Source organism: Eretmochelys imbricata, chromosome 10 (genome assembly GCF_965152235.1).
Source record: "Eretmochelys imbricata isolate rEreImb1 chromosome 10, rEreImb1.hap1, whole genome shotgun sequence".
In the NCBI taxonomy this organism is placed as follows: Eukaryota; Metazoa; Chordata; order Testudines; family Cheloniidae; genus Eretmochelys; species Eretmochelys imbricata.
Window position 1 is genome coordinate 45,105,979 of NC_135581.1, and position 17,984 is coordinate 45,123,962.

General features: G+C 49.1%; 1 protein-coding gene across 2 annotated transcripts in view; it reads left to right on the plus strand.

The window, feature by feature from the left end:
* Positions 1-2,577: 2,577 nt before the first annotated feature.
* Positions 2,578-17,984, plus strand: part of ZNF609 (zinc finger protein 609) — a 120,082-nt gene continuing 104,675 nt past the window's right edge. For both annotated transcript variants that reach the window (XM_077828332.1, XM_077828334.1), the window contains exon 1: positions 2,578-2,737. The gene's annotated coding sequence lies outside the window, so the exon portion shown is untranslated. The remainder of the gene's footprint in view (positions 2,738-17,984) is intronic.

The following is a 17,984-nucleotide window of genomic DNA, read 5'->3' on the forward strand; positions in this document are numbered from 1 at the left end:
CCCCAAGCTCTTTACATTTCTGCCATATTTATAATTTTGAGATAGGGTGAGCAGAACTGAAAACTAGTGAAAGTGAATACATGCCATCAAATTACATTAAGAGGTTTTAAGGCCAGAAGGGATCATTATAACCATCTAATCTGGCATCTTGTACAGAGGTGGGCAAACTACAGCCCATGGGCTGGATCCGGCCCATCAGGGCCCCACAGGCCCCCTGTGGCCCTGCACCATTCCTAGAAGCAGCTGGCACCGTGTCCCTGCAGCCCCTGGAGTGTGTGTGTGCGTGGGGGGAGACAGAGGGCTCCGTGTGCTGCCCTTGCCGGCAGGCACTGCCCCCCACAGCTCCCCACCGCGGCCAAAGGGAGCTTCGGGGGAGGTACCCGCAGGCTAGGGCAGTGTGGGAAGCCTTCTGCCCCCCATCTCCCAGGGGCCGCAGGGATGTGGTGCTGGCTGCTTCCAGGAGCAGCGTGGGGCCAGGGCAGGCAGGCAGAATGGGCACAGAGGAAAGGTTGGATCTTGGTGATGTTACGCTGGAAGAAGCAGCATGGTTTAAACATGGCCTGGATGCGTGGGTCAAAAGAAATGGATGAGTCAAAGATGAAGCATCCTGAGTGATGGTGGATGACACAGAGGATGGGTGGGTTTAGAGGACGATCAGGAGATTGGTTCTGGCCATGTTAAGTTTCAGTGGGTGACTGGATATTCATGTGGAAAAGACATAAGAACAAGAGCGGTCACACTGGGTCAGACCAAAGGTCCATCTACCTCAGTACAGTGGCCAATGCCAGGTGCTCCAGAAGGAATGAACAGAACAGGTAATCTTCAAGTGATCCATTCCCTGTCACCCATCCCCAGCTTCTGGCAAACAGAAGCTAGGGACACCATCTCTGCCCATCCTGCTTAATAGCTATTGATGGACCTATTTTCTATGAATTTATCTAGTTCTTTTTTGAGAACTGTTATAGTCTTGGCCTTTACAACATCCTTTGGCAAAGAGTTCCACAGGTTGACTGTCTGTTGTGTGAAGAAGTACTTCCTTTTGTTTGTTTTAAACCTGCTGCCTATTAATTTCATTTGGTGATCCCTGGTTCTTGTGCTATGAAAAGGAGACAGACCATGATTTTGGTTTGGATGAAGGGAGGCAGGTCCTGAGTAGTGATTTGTGAATCACCTGCATAAAGATCGCTTTGTTCTTCTTTGTTCTCTCTTGTAATTAGTTTACAATCTGTGACAGAACTACACCGCTTCCCCAGGACTACTTAATTTCCTTAGTAGCCTCTTCTGAGGAACTCTATCAGAAGCTTTTCGGAAGTCCAAATAAGATCCACTAGCTCTTCTGTATCCTCTGCTTTGTTGAGTCCTTCAACTAATTCTAATGGACTGGAGATGCTGATTTCCTTCAGAGAACTTCTTGTTATTTAGATTAAGTGTAGATTAAGGATAGGTATACACTAGAATCGTTACAGCGGCGCTGCTAATGCAAATGCTCTATGGCAACGGGAGAGAGAGCTCTCCTGTAGGCATGATTACTCCAGCTCCCTGAGTAGCTCTGATGCTCTCCCGCGGTTATAGCACTGTCCACACAGGCACTTAGGTGCGTGTAATTTATGTAACTCAGGGTGGTGGCTTTTCCACACTCCTGATTGACTTAAGTTACATTGAAGTAAGCGCTAGTGTAGACCTGCCCTAAGTAACTTGCTCCAGATCACACAAGAACTGTGAGGCTAAATTGGGACTTGAATGCGGGGGTCTCTCGCCTTGCCTTTTCCACCAGACCCCAGCCTTTCCACCCTGTCATAGTTTTCTTGGCTTGGTCTGAATCAGTGGTGTAGCTAGGAGTGGAAATTTGGGTGAGCCATGACTTTCGGGTGGAGGGGCAATGCCAGACTGTGCTAGCTTAGCTTTTCCCCGATGCCATGCCCTCTTCCTAGCCCTGGTGCCCCCAGACACAGGGCTTCACCTGCCAAGCTGGGCTCGTGCATAGGGTGGCTCAAATGGCAAGGCAGAGCTGCCGGAGCATAGTTTTCTGAAGGGCGGGTGCCTAGCTCCCTCCTGGAGTTCAGTGTCCGACTGACACTCCAGCCCGGCTGCTGTGGCAGCATTACGCCCTGCTCAGATTTGGGTGGGCCTGGATGCTAAGTGCATGGGCCAGCCCACCGGAGGCTACGCCCCCGGTCTGGATTTCCCTTTCCAGCTCAGCAGCGGCGTCCCCCATGTCTGTGTGGACTCTCTGGAGCCCTTCCTGCTGAGGTTCATGCTTGTCAGAGGGTTTGTACCTCTGCCTGTCTCCCAGGGCTTGGCTCCATGTGCTCTGGGTTTCCCTCTCCCCTGTCCTGTGGGATCCCGATCTCTGGGGCGGATCCCAGCCTGGGTCAGTGTTCCGGGTTTGCCCCTCTGGGCTCCTCGTCAAAGTCTGCCTCCCTGCTCCCCGCCTGCGCCCGAGGGCGGTCTGTCTGCGCGGGGATCCCGCGCGCCGGGTTTTCGCTCCGCCCGGCTCAGTGAGTCACGGCGGCTCCGGATCCGGGCTCCGCGCTCCGGGTCCCCCGCCCCGTGCGCGCTGAGCCGAGCCCGGAGCGCGGCGGCCGCTGAGAGCCCCCGGCCGGAGGCGCGGAGCGGCCTGCACTGAGCGCGGCGCGGCGGGATGGCGGCGGCCCCGGGCCCGTAGCCGGCGGCGCTGGGAGCCCGGCGGCTCCATGGAGGAGACTTAGGGGAGCGCCCGGGACGGGACCGGAGCCGGGTGAGTCCGGGATCGGCCGCGGGGCCTGGCGGGGGGAGGGGCTCCCGGAGCGTGACCCCCTCCCCCCCGGTGAGTCGGCGGGGGGGCCCGGAGCGTGACCCCCTCCCCCCCGGTGAGTCGGCGGGGGGGCCCGGAGCGTGACCCCCCTCCCCCCCGGTGAGTCGGCGGGGGGGCCCGGAGCGTGACCCCCCTCCCCCCCGGTGAGTCGGCGGGGGGGCCCGGAGCGTGACCCCCCTCCCCCCCGGTGAGTCGGCGGGGGGGCCCGGAGCGTGACCCCCCTCCCCCCCGGTGAGTCGGCGGGGGGGCCCGGAGCGTGACCCCCCTCCCCCCCGGTGAGTCGGCGGGAGGAGGGGGGGCCCGGAGCGTGACCCCCCTCCCCCCCGGTGAGTCGGCGGGAGGAGGGGGGGCCCGGAGCGTGACCCCCCTCCCCCCCGGTGAGTCGGCGGGAGGAGGGGGGGCCCGGAGCGTGACCCCCCTCCCCCCCGGTGAGTCGGCGGGAGGAGGGGGGGCCCGGAGCGTGACCCCCCTCCCCCCCGGTGAGTCGGCGGGAGGAGGGGGGGCCCGGAGCGTGACCCCCCTCCCCCCGAGTATGCCTCCCTGGGAGCGGTGGGGGGGCGGAGGGGAGGCTTAGGACCTCTCTCCCCTTGTGTCTGTTGTTGCTTGCAGGTCTCAGTGTGGTCTTGGTGGCTGGGCTGGGGGCAGCGGGGCCTGCGGGATCACAGGGGTGCGCTGTGCTGCGGATGTAATGGGGTGCTAGGGTCTGAGGGGTCACAGAGGTGGGTGATGTGGGGCAGGACCAGGGCAGACGGGGAGGAGGCACAAGGACAGATCTTTAGCTAGAGGCTGGGTGCCGTGTCCTGGCTGGATATGGGGCATGGGATGTTCAGCACCAAGAGTTAGGCATGTGGTCGCTTGGGCTGGAGAGGAGGCTGGAGCAGGTGGCTTAGGGGAACCGGGAAGGGATGAGGGCAGACACGAGTGGCAGGTTGGTTGGGAGAGTGATCTCAAATCACGGCAGTCAGGCCGCAGCGGGGTTAGTGTTCCCTTCCTCACCCATGTTCTTCACCCCTCTCCTCACGCTGACAGGAATTAAGAACTTGGGGAAACAAGTGAAGTGTCCCTTGGGGAGGTTTGTGGTGTCCTATGCCAAGCTGTCTCCCGGCAGGCTCCTTCCTAGTCTCCGGGCATTGTGCTGGCACCGCGGCTTTCTACATTTCCTTTATTTGCAATGTGGGTTCGATCACTGTGCTTTCTGATGACTGATTTCCTTCTCTCCCCTTGGGCTTGTGCCTGACGAGGAGGAAGAACATCTGACCCGTGTGTGTGTGTGTGTGTGTGTGTGTTGTAGGGGTGTGTGAGAAAGAGACAGGCAGCAGCCCACAGCAGTTTCAGGTCCCCAGTGTTGGGCTCATAGAGGGTAAAAGGACAAAGCCCTCCTGGGGGATTTTCTCAGCACAGATCACAGAGAATTAAATCCTCCAAGAGACTCTTCACTGAAATGCAAACAGTCAATGTGGGAAGAAATCTTTCCATAAATCTCCCCACTGTATTTTCCACTGAATGCATCCGATGAAGTGAGCTGTAGCTCACGAAAGCTTATGCTCAAATAAATGTGTTAGTCTCTAAGGCGTCACAAGCACTCCTTTTCTTTTTGCGGATACAGACTAACACGGCTGCTACTCTGAAACCTCTCCGAACACTGTCTCTCATGGGCGCCAGAGGCAGTGGCATTTATGGGTCAGGATCTTAGGCAAGGCACTTCAGATCACCTTAACTATCCTTAATTAAAGGCACGTTTGATCGCGTTCCTTGATCCTCTGCTATCACTGCTAGGCTGTTCAGAGAAGTGCAAGTAACTATCCTTGGAGCCCTGGTGCTGTTGTTCGCAAGCCCTCTCCAAGAGCATGCTGGGCCACAGGATCAGCTTGCCCTGCATGGCCTCCATCTGGAAGTGGGCAGGGGAATGCTGTGAGTGGTAGGTGCCTAGAATTGGACTGAGAGGGTGAATCTGTTTGACTTCAGTTGTCTGGTCTCTTTTTCAAAGGGAGCATGGTTCGGTTAGAGGAAGAGTTGGGACTGGAATGTAACCCATGCAGGGTTTATCTTGGCTGCTCTGGGGCCGGCTCCCAAGTGGGGGTTATTTTCATTCCTCGACTGCAGGAGAAATGGCACATGTCTCTGGGTGACACCAGTTTGGGCTGTGGTGAGGAACAAACTGGCTGTGCTGGGTGCCCACAGTAATTGGTCTGATTTTATCTGAGTGAGGCAGAGGGGTGAGAACTGTTGCTCCTGAGATAAAGCCAGGCTCTCTTGCCTGCCCATTGTATACACAGGGAAGGTCACGGGTTCAAGTCTTGTGTTTGAGAGTTGGCTCTGCTCCTTCTGGGGAGTCTCCCAGGAGGCCATTTTGTCCCTGTACCAGGCAGGCCATTGCCACGGGTTGAGAGATTGTACACCATTTTTTTGTAAGGGACAATGAACATCTCATGGGCATGCTTCCTCTCCGCCCCCCGAAGAGTAAGGATGACAGTGTCTGTGCTGAATCATCTGCTCTGCACAGCTGGCCGTTGTGTGGCCAGCCCTGCAATGGGAATAGAGCACTGTGGGGAACAGGAGATTCCCTTCCATAGTCTTGCCCATCTGGATGAATTTATGTAAACCTGTTTCTATGCTCTGTACAGTGACTCTGGCACAGAGTTATGCTGAATGGTTCTAGCTCTTTGTTTGCTCACAGTACTTGAAAAATCCAGTCCACTTATTTATTGATTAGCTTTCTTGTAGTGTGATTTAAAAGCAAAATGTTACCTGCTTCGGAATGAGAGCATTTTTATAAAAGTAATGCTTCACCATTTTCTCCCCTCTTCCATCCTCAGACATTCATTTGCCTCCCAAAATCTCTGTGGTTGGGTATAAGATGTGGGAAGTGACCCATGTACACCCTTGAAATACTGCCACCTCTGGGGTGGAAAACAGCTGTCTAGGATTGCACAACATTGCTTTCCAACAGTTTAGGACAAGAATGCTGCATCAGTTAAAAACCACCAGAGGAAATCAGCAGGCAGGCTGTGATGACCTGGACTGGAGTTTAGCCAGGCCACATCGGGAATATCCCAAGCTGGTTACTTTCTGTTGTTTGTTTGCACCTTGGATACACATCTTTATGTGACTGTTATTTGAACTGCTCTTTATTCAGTCTTACATGCTATATATATGAGCACGCATAGATATGTCTATCTTACACATGTGCACCTTCGTATTGCTCTTCCATTCATTTAGGAAATAAACACTGCTCTTTGCAGGCGGTGTTGCGAGATGGGGCCTGTGCTGCAGTGTGGATTAATGTCCCAGACAAGGGCAGCAGCAGTTGTGAATATAGCAAAAGGGACCACTCCTCTCATGGGATCACCAGATAGCAGGTCCCCTCAGGCTTCTCAGCCTGAATATTGGATATGTGTGTGATGTACTCATTTTCCTATACTTCCTGGCTCCGGGGAGAAACCCACTCTGTCTTTGATGTATTTATTGCTCTTCAATCATTAATCTACCTAAAAATATGTTTTTTTATGAAAGACTAGGCAGAAACACCTAGTAGTGAAGTATAAACAGCCAGTAATCTAGCCTAAGAAATCCCACCGTGTGAGAGCTCCCAAACAGGCAACAAAGTGAATGCAATAAATGAACTTTGAGAGGTAAGGGCAGTGTTCATTAAGAATCTGATTTATTCTCTCTATGCGCATCTCTCTTCAGGGTGAGGGGTGATAGCAACATATCGGAGTATGTTGTCCAACCAGTACACTGGAAATTTTAATGTTACTCTGTTGAGATAGATGAAATTTAATTTGGTCCAGTTTTGCCCAAGAATATGCTTTCAGTGTCCAAGGTGCTTTTGACCAAATTCTCTGTATGCTGCAGTGCTCTTTTCCCTTTTAATACCCCTCCCTCCTGAAAACCTACCACTAAGGAAGTACTTACTTATGGGCAACCCTGCAATAACTGAGCTCTGTTGTTGGGCTGGTGTGGAGCTGTACGTTGTGTTACTCATTGGTGAGTGATACAGGTGTGACCGCTAAGAATGGGATTCTGTCCCTACGTGTAGAGTGGAGACAGGTCTCCTGGGGTGATATGAGGGCTGTAGTTGTGTGTTTTGGGTTCAGTTGTTGTGTGTAACTGTGACACACCAGGTGTTCATTGGCTTCGGGTTGCCCACTGTGCTTCTGAGCAAATGTTAATCAGGGAACCAGACAGAGCAGAGCCAATTTATGTCTCTTTTGACCTTGCACTTTGGCAGACTTGAGCCAGGATTTCTGTAAATTCTTTAGGGCAGGGACTATGTCTCATTGTGTGTTTGCACAGTGCCTAGCACAATGGGTCTCTGATGCTGATTGGCGTCTCTGGGCACTAGTGTAATAGGAATATTAAATACACTGTATTAAGTCTCTTTGTCCCTCTGCTACTGAGTGTTATGTAAATAAGATGGTATTTATGGTTCCAGGTGCACTGTTTCTGGGATGCAACACATGGAGTGTGTGCACAGTTGCTTCCTTTAAGGCTTTTATGCCCCTGTCCTCATTGTGGTTGGATTATCTGGCATTAGAAACAGCCCTGCCCAGAGAAAATTATGGGCACATGTTTACACTGCGCAGATCACATGCCTGTTCAGTGACAAAGGGAGGTGAGGCCTGCTGGTGAGGGTTTTGCTGGGAGCAGTTGCTTGTACACACAGACGCACCCGCTTTGGCTGACCTGCAGAGCGGTGGTGCCGGAGGCCTGGGGCTGAGCAAGGTGAATGCTTGGCTGCAGTGGAGGGTATTCGGCTGAAATCCTTACACAGAAAATCTTTGTGTGGATGTTGTCCCTAGTTTGGCTGATCAGTGTTTCCTTTATAAATTTGTAGATTACATGGGAACTCCCAGGTCAAGGGGAGATTTCAGGCATCTCTTTGGGGATTCACTGGAAGTTACGGACTGATGTTTTCCTAACCTTTGATCCATTCCTCCACTCCCATATTTAGTGCCCCTAAGAGCTTGTTACTACAAATGCAGCCAAGTTCCCCTCTGCTGCTCTCCTCTTATTCCCACAGATGCATGTAGGATCAGGAGCCCTGACTCCCACTCTTGTTCCTTTACCACCAGGCCACTGTTGTAATGTATGGCCTTCCTGTTTTACTGATATGTTTATGCACATTTAATGTAGATATCTAAGTATCATGCTGCTTGCATGTCCAGAAAGGAGTACACATTGCAAAAAGCTAAAGCAGCGTTAAGGTTTCAGATCTGAACAGAAAGGAGCCAGGAAGTTCAATTGCCAAAAGCAAAGTTAACTTAGCTGCATGCATATACTGTGTATTATGTTCTGCACCCAGGTCTAAGCAATACTTGAAAATAGTATTTGTGGATGAGTCAAGGTTCATGCCTGAGAATCTTGACTTTTGTGTTTTAAATTACTAAGTTTTTTGCATTTTATTTCCTTTTTTTATTTGGGGGAAAAAACCGCAAAGGACTCTTTGTGCCTTCCTTGCCTACAGCACAACAGAGATGTGGAATGATTTTGCAACATCAGATTTTAAGTACAACCAGTGGTGTACATTACTTCTTATCTGGGACAATACATCTGTACTGTTAAGTGGCTGGAAACTTTAATACATTTTATACAGTGCTTTTGTCACCTCTAACTTTGTAATTTAGTTATTTTGTCTTTGTGCGCATACAGCGATGTGGTTCTTATTGAAAACTGACCACCTGTGTAGCATGAGTGTGTGTAATGTGTTTATCTTTTTTGTTTTTAAAAATGAGATATTTTCCTGCTTGGGTAATTTAGGAGTATGGAAGGATTTTATGCAAAACTATCTCAGAATCTTATTTCTCTGATGAGACGAAAAGAATAGGCAGTTTTAGTCTCACAAGAACAGTCCTTTGCAAACTTTCAAATGAATGAAAATGGGGCATTACATAGTGCTACTGTGAATACTGCTGTAGAGTAGAATTTTGCTAATCTGAACAAGAATTGTTGGTTTCTCCACAAAGATTTAGTAACAAATACTGTAGTGAAATTTCTTGTTAGCAAGATTTCATTATTTTTGCAAAACCTAACATAGAACCTTTCCTAGCATTTGTAGTATCACCACGAGTAATTAAAGTGGAACTACAGCTAACAAAATAAATGAGCAAAGTACATTTCGATGCATTATCCTTGCTTTTTATTGTATTCCTTTACGTACTTGCTAATTCACAAAATTGTGTAACTTTTAATGGGTCATTAGTGTGAATTAGCCAGGTTCTGATGTATATCATGGCTTTTCAAATGTGCTTTATTAATCTATAAAATACACCTATTTATTATCCCTCCCTAAAAAAAATCGCTGAAGGGGTTTTGTCGTCTAGTATTCCCTGGACTAGGATTTGTTCCTCCCTGTCTGTAGACCTCGCCTTGCAGTCTGATTGGCCTCTCCCAAACTGCTCCTGGGCTGATGCTTGACAACAAGAGAGATCATGAGTGCAGGTAATATACATTCTACTCCTGCAGATAAAGCCCTTGCTAGCTTTAGCCAAGGTGCACTAATTGGTTATTGAATGAGGGGAATTAAGGGCATTAGAAGATGAAGCGGCAGCCCCTTCATTTTTGGAATCGGAGACGTTTTCCTCTTCTGCTAAAGCATTTGAGGCTGCCAGTGCTGCGCATTTGTGGTCTCCCTAAGGAGGCCTAGAATTCTGCCTATCTGCTAGATTGAAAGGCCTGGGAGCAAGACAGGCAGACAGGCAATCCTGTGACCTATTGTGAGGGGTAGGCCATCAGGGCCGTGGAGAGGTCACTCCCAAGGCAGTCTGGGGCTTTTTGTGCTGCACTGTACTTGGCCTGTGCTACTTGACTCCCTGATGTTGGGATCAAAGCAGATTCGTGGCTGGAAGCCATTACTTTGCCAGTCACATGACTCATTTTGATCAGTCCAGTTATTCTCCCTGAATTTGGTGATGAGTTTTTGAAGTTAGAAATAAACTTCCCCTGTCATGTTTCCCTTCCCGCCAGTCAGTGCGGTGGAGCAAGTGCCCGTGCTGACCCCAAGCTGCTTTCTCCCTGAATGTGGTGCTCACTGAGGCATGCTTGCTTTATCCTGGGCCCTCCCTTCCCCCACCCCCTTTGGAGTCATCTGCTTGGGGAACAACTCCAGTAGCCACTTGGAAACACTCTAATTACTGCAGCTATTATAATCACTGCCCAGATCCATCTCCCCCACCCCTTTTGTCTTCCTTCCCCCTTCTCTCCCTCAGGCAGCAGGAGCTGAACTGGAATCTCAGAGCACAGCCAGCTTGAAGCAAGCCCTAGATCTTGCCAAGGCTGTTTTTCATGGTAATCTTGCTATTTGCCTGAAGAATCCCATAAATTAAAGGTGGGAACATTCGGTTACACCCAGTTCGTCCCCTTCCTGCTCCAATACCAGCCAGGGCAAAGTTGAACTGTAAAGTATGTGAATCCTTAAATTATGGCATTTGTTTGTCCAGATGTCTTGATGTCATTAGATGAGCAGGGAAAAACTGAGAGCTCTTTCTCCCAGAACATTGCCAGCTTCAGCACTGTCACTTGTGCCCACTGGCTTCATGTGGTCTTTTATTATCTCTCTGGAGCTTTTGTTTCCCCCATCCACTTGCTTGGGATTCTGGGGATCTCCTCTGATCCCATTTATCACACTTCCCTTTTTCATTGACTTGTGACTCTTTCAAACAGTGCAACTAGATTGATTTTAAATCAATGCATTTACACCAATTCAGTTTTTCTAACAGACATTTTGTCTGTGTGAGAGAGAATGAAAAGTAAGTCTTGTCCCATATGTGCTTATCAAAAACTTCACTGATACACAACTGCCCGGTCCCAGTTGAGTGAGCTTGTCCAAATTTGGGGCTTGTTTCTTAGGTGTCGTTCAGGCTGAGTCCATAATGCAGCTCTTAACAGTGGCTTTGTAACCATGTAGAAGGCATTTGAGCTAAAAATATGTTACAGACAGCTTAGCGAGCAGGTTTTCATGACACCGTAGTACAATGCCTAAACCCTGTTTACATTAGTGCATCTGCACTATTGCTGGCAGTTCCTGTAATATGGGTACTAACTTTTCTAGTATAGAGTCAGTCACCGTAACAGGTTACAAGTTAACATTGTCTAGTTTGTGTTCACATAGCAGCTTTTGTGCCATCACTGCTGTATCTGTGTGTCTGCACCTACCACACTATCTAACTCTGCTTGTATCAGTATGTGTTGGGAAAACCTGGGCAGCCATCCATCTCATTGTGGTTGAGCAGAGGATAGAGTGCCTGGAGGGCACGCACATAAAGTACCCCGGGGGCTATCCCAGTGGTTCTCAACCAGGAGTCTGGGGCCCCCTTGCTGCGAGCAGCTTTCAAGGAGTCTGCCAAAATAAACCAGAGAGCAGAGCTGGCGTTAAGAACATAAGAACGGCTATACTGGGTCAGACCAAAGGTCCATCCAGCCCAGTATCCTGTCTACCGACAGTGGCCAATGGCCAGGTTCTCCAGAGGGAGTGAACCTAAAGGGTAATGATCAAGTGATCTCTGTCCTGCCATCCATCTCCACCCTCTGACAAACAGAGGCTAGGGACACCATTTCTTACCCATCCTGGCTAATAGCCATTAATGGACTTAACCTCCATGAATTTATCCAGTTCTCTTTTAAACCCTGTTATAGTCCTAGCCTTCACAACTTCCTCTGGTAAGGAGTTCCACAGATTGACTGTGCGCTGAGTGAAGAACTTCCTTTTATTTGTTTAAACCTGCTGCCCATTAATTTCATTTGGTGGCCCCTAGTTCTTATATATGGGAACAAGTAAATAACTTTTCCTTATTCACTTTCTCCACACCACTCATGATTTTAGATACCTCTATCATATCCCCCCTTAGTCTCCTCTTTTCCAAGCTGAAAAGTCCTAGCCTCTTTAATCTCGCTGGGGCCCAGGGTAGAAAGCTGAAACCCGAGCCCTGCCGCCCAAGGCAGAAAGCCAAAGCCAAAACCAAAACCTGAGCAACTTAGCTTTGCGGAACCCCCAGTAGCATGGGTCCTGGGCAGTTGCCCTGTTTGCTACCCCCAGCACTGAGCCTGGCTTTTAATCTACTGGATGTGCAGAAAACCAGTTGTTGTGGCCCAGGTGAGCCATGGAATTTTTATAGCATGTTGGGGTTGGGGGAGCTCAGAGAGAAAAAGGTTGAGAACCTCTGGGCTGCCCCATAGTGCTTGTGTGGGGATAGAGTGCTCAGAAGGCGGGCACGCAGGGCAGCATGTGGGCAGGGCACTTGTGGGCATTTTCTTGGTTCTCATAGTTATAAAGGAAGACCAGCCAAATGAGGTACAGAGGACAGGCATGGCAAGAGGACACTGGTCTACATGGAAAAACAGAGTTACAGCTAGATGTCCATATACAAGCCTAGGCCTCTTGCTAGGGTTGCCATGATGGCTCACAAGGTGTTAGCCATCAGGTGTGCAGACACAATATTTAGAGTACAGCCATGGTAAAAGTTCATAGCATGGGTTGAGTGTTGGATTTAAGAACCAAGCCCTGTGGGAAGGAAACTGGCTCAGTAGTCCTCCACCCTGAAAACCTCTTCACCCATGGTCATTGGGCTTCTCTGTGCGGTTTCTTTGTCTGAGCTAAGGCCTAGAGGCATTGCAGGGGGTTGGGCGAGGGGGCAGAGGAAGTTTGTGTTTTAGCTTAATTGCAGCTTTGGGGCTTTGAACCTCAAGGCTGCTCTTAAAGTGTTTTACCATGATAAACTGGCAGGGACTTTAAAAGTCTGGCAAAATCCACTGCAGGACATTGGGGCCAGTGTATAATTTCTCCCAGATGAGGAGGCAGTGCCCTGCCAGAGGCCATGTTGTCTAGAGGTATGGTCACCTGCAGTCTATGATCACTTGCTCCTGACTGGCCTCAGTAATCCTCACAGCTCCCTCTGGGGGTTTGGCTACACTTACATTTTATAGCACCCTAACTTGCTAGCTCAGGGGTGTGAAAAATGACCCCCCCTGAGCGCAGCAAGTCAGAGCGCTTTAAAGCGCGAGTGTAAACAGGCTCCGAGCGCTGGGAGCTAATCCCCTCGTGGAGGTGGATTACCAGGAGCTCTGAGAGAGCTCTCCCAGCACTCACGTGTGACTACACTCGCACCTCAAAGCGCTGCTGCAACAGCACTTTGAAGTTTCCAGTGTAGCCATGCCCTGAGGTTGAGAGCTATCACGCATCTCCGTTTGACAGGCAGGAAAACCGAGGCCTGAGAAGGGAAGTGACTTTTCCAGGGTGACAGGCTAGTGACTGTCAGAATGGGGTTAGATCACAGCTCTCCTGTGTACTAGGTCTGCCGGATCCACCTCTAGCTCACACTGCTAGTTAGCCTGTGTGGCTCTCCCACTGCGAAAGGGAGCCATTAATACAGTACCTGCTGACTTTGGTTGCAGGCATACCCTTGGCCCTCTTGTTTAATGCTAAGCTGACACTAGGTGTCTTGTTTGGTGGCTTGGGGTGTCTGCACACGGGAAGCACAGGTCACATCGCAACAGGAAAGGACCAGTTGTCTTGCCATGGGTACTAGTGAGCCAGCGTTAGTGGAGAGGGTCAGTGTTGCAGCAGCATCCAGCATGAGGTTCCCCCAAATCCCACCCTGCATTGCACAAGGTGAGGGGCTGACCGACTCTTGTGTCTCCCCTGACACTAGGGCCAGTGAGCTGCATGTAGTTTGGGGTTGCTTTGGAGGCACTCTGGGTTGGGTTAGGCATGGCCCCAGCAGCCGAGAGACTTCTGTTCTGGTTTTGACACTGGCTTGCAATGTTACAGAGGGCATGTCACTTAACGTCTTGTGCCTGCATGTCTTCCTAGCTGTAAACTCATGATGGTATTTACCAGTGTGGGGCGGTCTGCGGACAGTAAGCAGTTAGAGTTTGAACAGCATTTTGGAAATGGACAGTACTAGAGAGATGTCCTTAGCCATCTCTGCAAATGGGCACATCCCTCCTTGCTTTGCTGCCTTCACTAGAACTACAAGGGGAACAGGGAATCTTGGGAAGAGGTGAGAGGGGGCAGTATTTGGAAGGAGCACTTCTTTCAGCTAAAAACTGATTTAGAAAGAAAATGAAATGTTCACGAGAGTAGAGATGGAGTTTTTAGGCTCTCCTGGAGGATGTAGCATAGTGGCCTTCTGAATCCAGGGTTTGAAATATTCTCCTTCCACTTCTTTGGAGCCATAGCGTCAAATCTAGCCAGGTTGGCTCAACCCTTTGTTCTCCTACAGGTAATCTGTGTTGCATTTAAACAGCGAGGAGTCCGGTGGCACCTTAAAGACTAACACTTTTCAGACATGATATTTTAAATGGATGCCCCTCTTTGTGGATATTGGAGCTTATGATGCTTTTATTAAGAGCAGATGTTTGCCCCAGTGTTGTTGTTCTTTATACTGTTTGGCTCTCATCCTCCATCCTCCAGGCTACTGAGGTGGTGCTGTATAGATATAAAGTATATAATATAATTAATTCAATATTTGATGCCTGATTAATTGGAACATCTGCTGTAAAATTGATTAAATCTAAATATCATGTATGAGGATGATTCTTGCTCAGTTGTGTCAATATTAGCATAAATTCTGCTGGAGAATAAAATTAGTTAGTGCCAAGTAGTTAAAAGAAGTTTAGCTAGGTGTTAAATACATGTGAGATTCAAAACTCTGGTCTTCTGCCACACAGATTGCCAGATAAGGCTTGAGAAGTGTATTTTGTTCCGTACACAGGATGCTTTGGTCAAAAATTCCCGGGCTTAGGTGAAATCAAAGCCAAATAATTGCAAATCTAAAGAGCTGTAAATTCCAGTACCAACTTTTTGTTTGTTTGTTAAAAAAAAGGAAATTCTTTGCCATGAACTCAGGTTAAAGGCAACATGGAGTGACCTGCTGAGGGTTAAAAGAAAAGTTTTTGTGCCAGTTTTTGCTACTTCCTAATAAATAAAGAAGGCCTGAAGGGGTAGGGTATATGTGTGGGTTTTTAACTCCTGCTTTAGTTCTTACCTCAGAAATATCAGCAATGTCAACACTGGTCTTCCTTTGTTTTGCTGGAGGATTTCTTGGGGGTTATAGATTGGGAGTTCTTGGACCTTAACTGAAGGGATGAGGGGGGTGGGGATGTATGTTGCAATCTTTAAGCAAGAAAGTCTCTCTCCCCAATGTCTATTTGATATTGGCGTTAAGTAAAGTAATAAAAACAAGCATAGAGTTTTAAAATAATCTGACTAAGCTTTTTCTGAAGCTTAGACCGGACTGGTTCTGAAATCAGGCCAGGTCTGAAGAATGTATAGACTGTATGTTACTGTATTTGGTGTTTAGTAGGAAATTCCTCTTTGTATGGATGTAATTGAACATGGGCTGTCAGGAAAGGCTGTATTTCAAAGTTTTATAAGCCTGGGAGGCAGACTCAGGGTTGAGTTTTTAACCTTAACTCTGTATTTTCTGACTTAATGCTGAATTTCTCAGCTGAAAGTTGCATTAATTTTTTTGTTTGTGTATGTAAAACACTAGTTGATGTTCAGGGGAGCTGTAAGTTAAAACTTCCAGCTGACATCAGTGTGGACTTGGCTGTGGTTTCCTCCCCAAAGCAGCCTAGTGATCCATATGTAGACAAGGTCTTCTCAGAATGACTGTGCTAGTCTTTATCTCCCCCCACACCTCCAATTGCTTCCAGTTATCTGCTGCTCCTTGTTAAAGGCCTGCTTATAACCAGAGGTGGAGAGAGACAGTAATGCCATATTCTGCACTTCTGTAGTGCCTTTCATTTCAGGATCTCCCAGTGTTACAAAGCAGATCCAAGAATGGCCTATGATCCAAATGCCATCCAAGGTCAGATTCCTCTTCTAATACAAAGGTGCAGCCTATGGAAAAGACAGGTCCTAGCATGCATTGTTGTACTTCTTGCCAAAGGATCCGGCTGCATTGCATGCTGGGAGCTGTAGTTTTCATGCAGGTGAACTTCCATATTAAAAGAGAAGGGTGGCTCCATTTTATTCAAAGTGGGTTCAGCCTTCTTGCTTCTGGCAGGTTGCCAGTGTGGCCCTTGGTTGGGCAGACTTTGGTGGCCCCTGGTCTTCTGCATCATGAGAAAAAGCAAGTGACCTGTTAGCTTCCCCTTCAAATCGTGCTTAATTCCAGAGTTAACAGCGTGTTTTGAAACCTGGACTTCAGTGTGTTTTGGAACATCTTGAACACCCACTGTGTGAATGTGATACAGGAAACCTACACTAGTTGGGTGGCAGCTCGCAGGGGTGTCATGGTAAATCTCCTTTGTCTGCACCAGCCAGACTGATGTGTGGGGGAGAGCAGAACTCCCTCCCCTGCACTGTTCTTGATCTGAAAGCAGCAAGTGAGTGAGGAAGCTCCTTTGTGCAGATTTCTCAGTCTCCTCTTGTGCGTGCCAGCTGGCTCTTGTTCAACATTTTTTTCATCGCTGGAGAGAGGGGGCAGGGAGAAAAGAACATCATAAAAAAAATCTACAAAATCGACATGGGAGTTACTTAAAAAAAAAATCCAACCCAAACAAGCCAGGCTGGGGGATTACAGAGGTAGCATTAGGAGTCGAGAGCAGAGAGCTAGCACTGCAGCTCTGGAAAGGAAGGCGAGTCCCCTCTTGAGTTTCTTTAGTCGTAAAAGGAAACAAAAAAGGATCTTGTGTGGAGGCAGCATATGGGGAAAGCTGTAGGCTGGCTGCCAGCACTAGATGGCGGGAGAAAGGGCCTGCAGTACAGCATCCTCTCACATTTCTGCATTGTCCCGCTTGGAAAACTGGGCACCCGTGGGGCTGGATGGGGTGGGTAGTTGTTCCGTGCAGCGAGCAGCAGTTCCTACTTCGTTCTGACTGAGATTTTGCTCTTCTGATTCCACTCCTCCCTCCAACCAGTGCTGGGATTGCCTCCCACTCCTATCACTGGGGGCTGCTCTGGAGCAGATGGGTGTGTTTGCTGTCTTGGACTGGGCCCAGTGAGGGCGAGCAGTTATTTGAAACCCTCCTCCACTTTGGTCTGCTGTAGAGTGGCAGCCGTCTGGCCAGAGGAAACACCTCGCACAAGAGATTTCCCGTCGTCTTTACTGTTCCTTGTTGCAGGCATTCCTGAAAGTTAATCAGGGTGAAAATTGCAGTCAGTCATGTCTGGAAGCCACCAGAGGCTAATCCCGGAGCGCTGCAGATTCGAGCACATGGGTAGGAGACAGTCTCTTTATGTGTGGGCTGGCTGACTTGCTGCCAGCGGAATAGCTTGCTCCTGGTTTTTGTCACCCTTGGGCGTTAAATCATTCCCTGTTTAGGCTTTTCTGCCTCTTGCTCCACTACAACAGCTCAGAAGGAATGCAGGCTCCTTGGATTTGCAGAGGATCCGCTGGGGTGTGTTCCAGCACAAAGAGCCCTGGCTAATGTGGTTTCCTAGGTCTCCGTCTGGCGCTGGTGTGTTTGAAATGCTCTCTATCTGTTTGAATAGCTTTCTCTAGGTGTGTTTGCCAGTGGCTGTTAGCTCAGAAAGTGAACTTTCCGGTTTGTCTCTAATGCATTGGCTCCTTCCCAGTGCATAGATGTGGATTGTGGAGGTTCCAGCACCAAATGGAGCTGAATTATTTATGTCTGGTACTGTGTGTGTGCAGCATTCCCCCGTTGGATAACTGTCTCCCTGAAGAACCTCTGCTTCAGGCCCTCTCTTAAAATGCCTTGTTGGCAGGTTTCCAGCCTCACAGGTGACCGCATGCCTTTTCTGTTGTGTAGGGATCAAGCCTGCAATGGGAGGAGGTGAGGGGAAGACTAGATGTAACTGCATAAGCCTCTTCTCTGCTTTCTGTGGTTCTGTGATTTCCTTATGTCTCTTATCCTTCTCCCAGAGGAGGCAGAGTTTCTGATGGGTACCCTGAGGGGGAAACTTGCCAGGAACCAGAGAGCTGTGCATAATGGGCATCAGTGAATCAAGTATAATGAGAGTCTTCCTGAGTATGGAGGTGCAGCCTGTGATGAGTATAGGTCCCAGCATGCACTGCTTGCTCTGCCTCAGAGTGTGTGTTGTAGCCAGGATCTGTAGTCTGCACAGGATGCATTCTCTATGTCTGTAAAGGTGTCCACAGGGCCAGGCTGTGTTAGTGTCTCCTGATGTGTGTGCTGGAAATTCCCTATATCCTCTGGTTTAGTTATCAGCCAGCACAGTGTGAGGGGTGGACATGATCAGCTCCCCGTGAAATTCTCTGCTTTG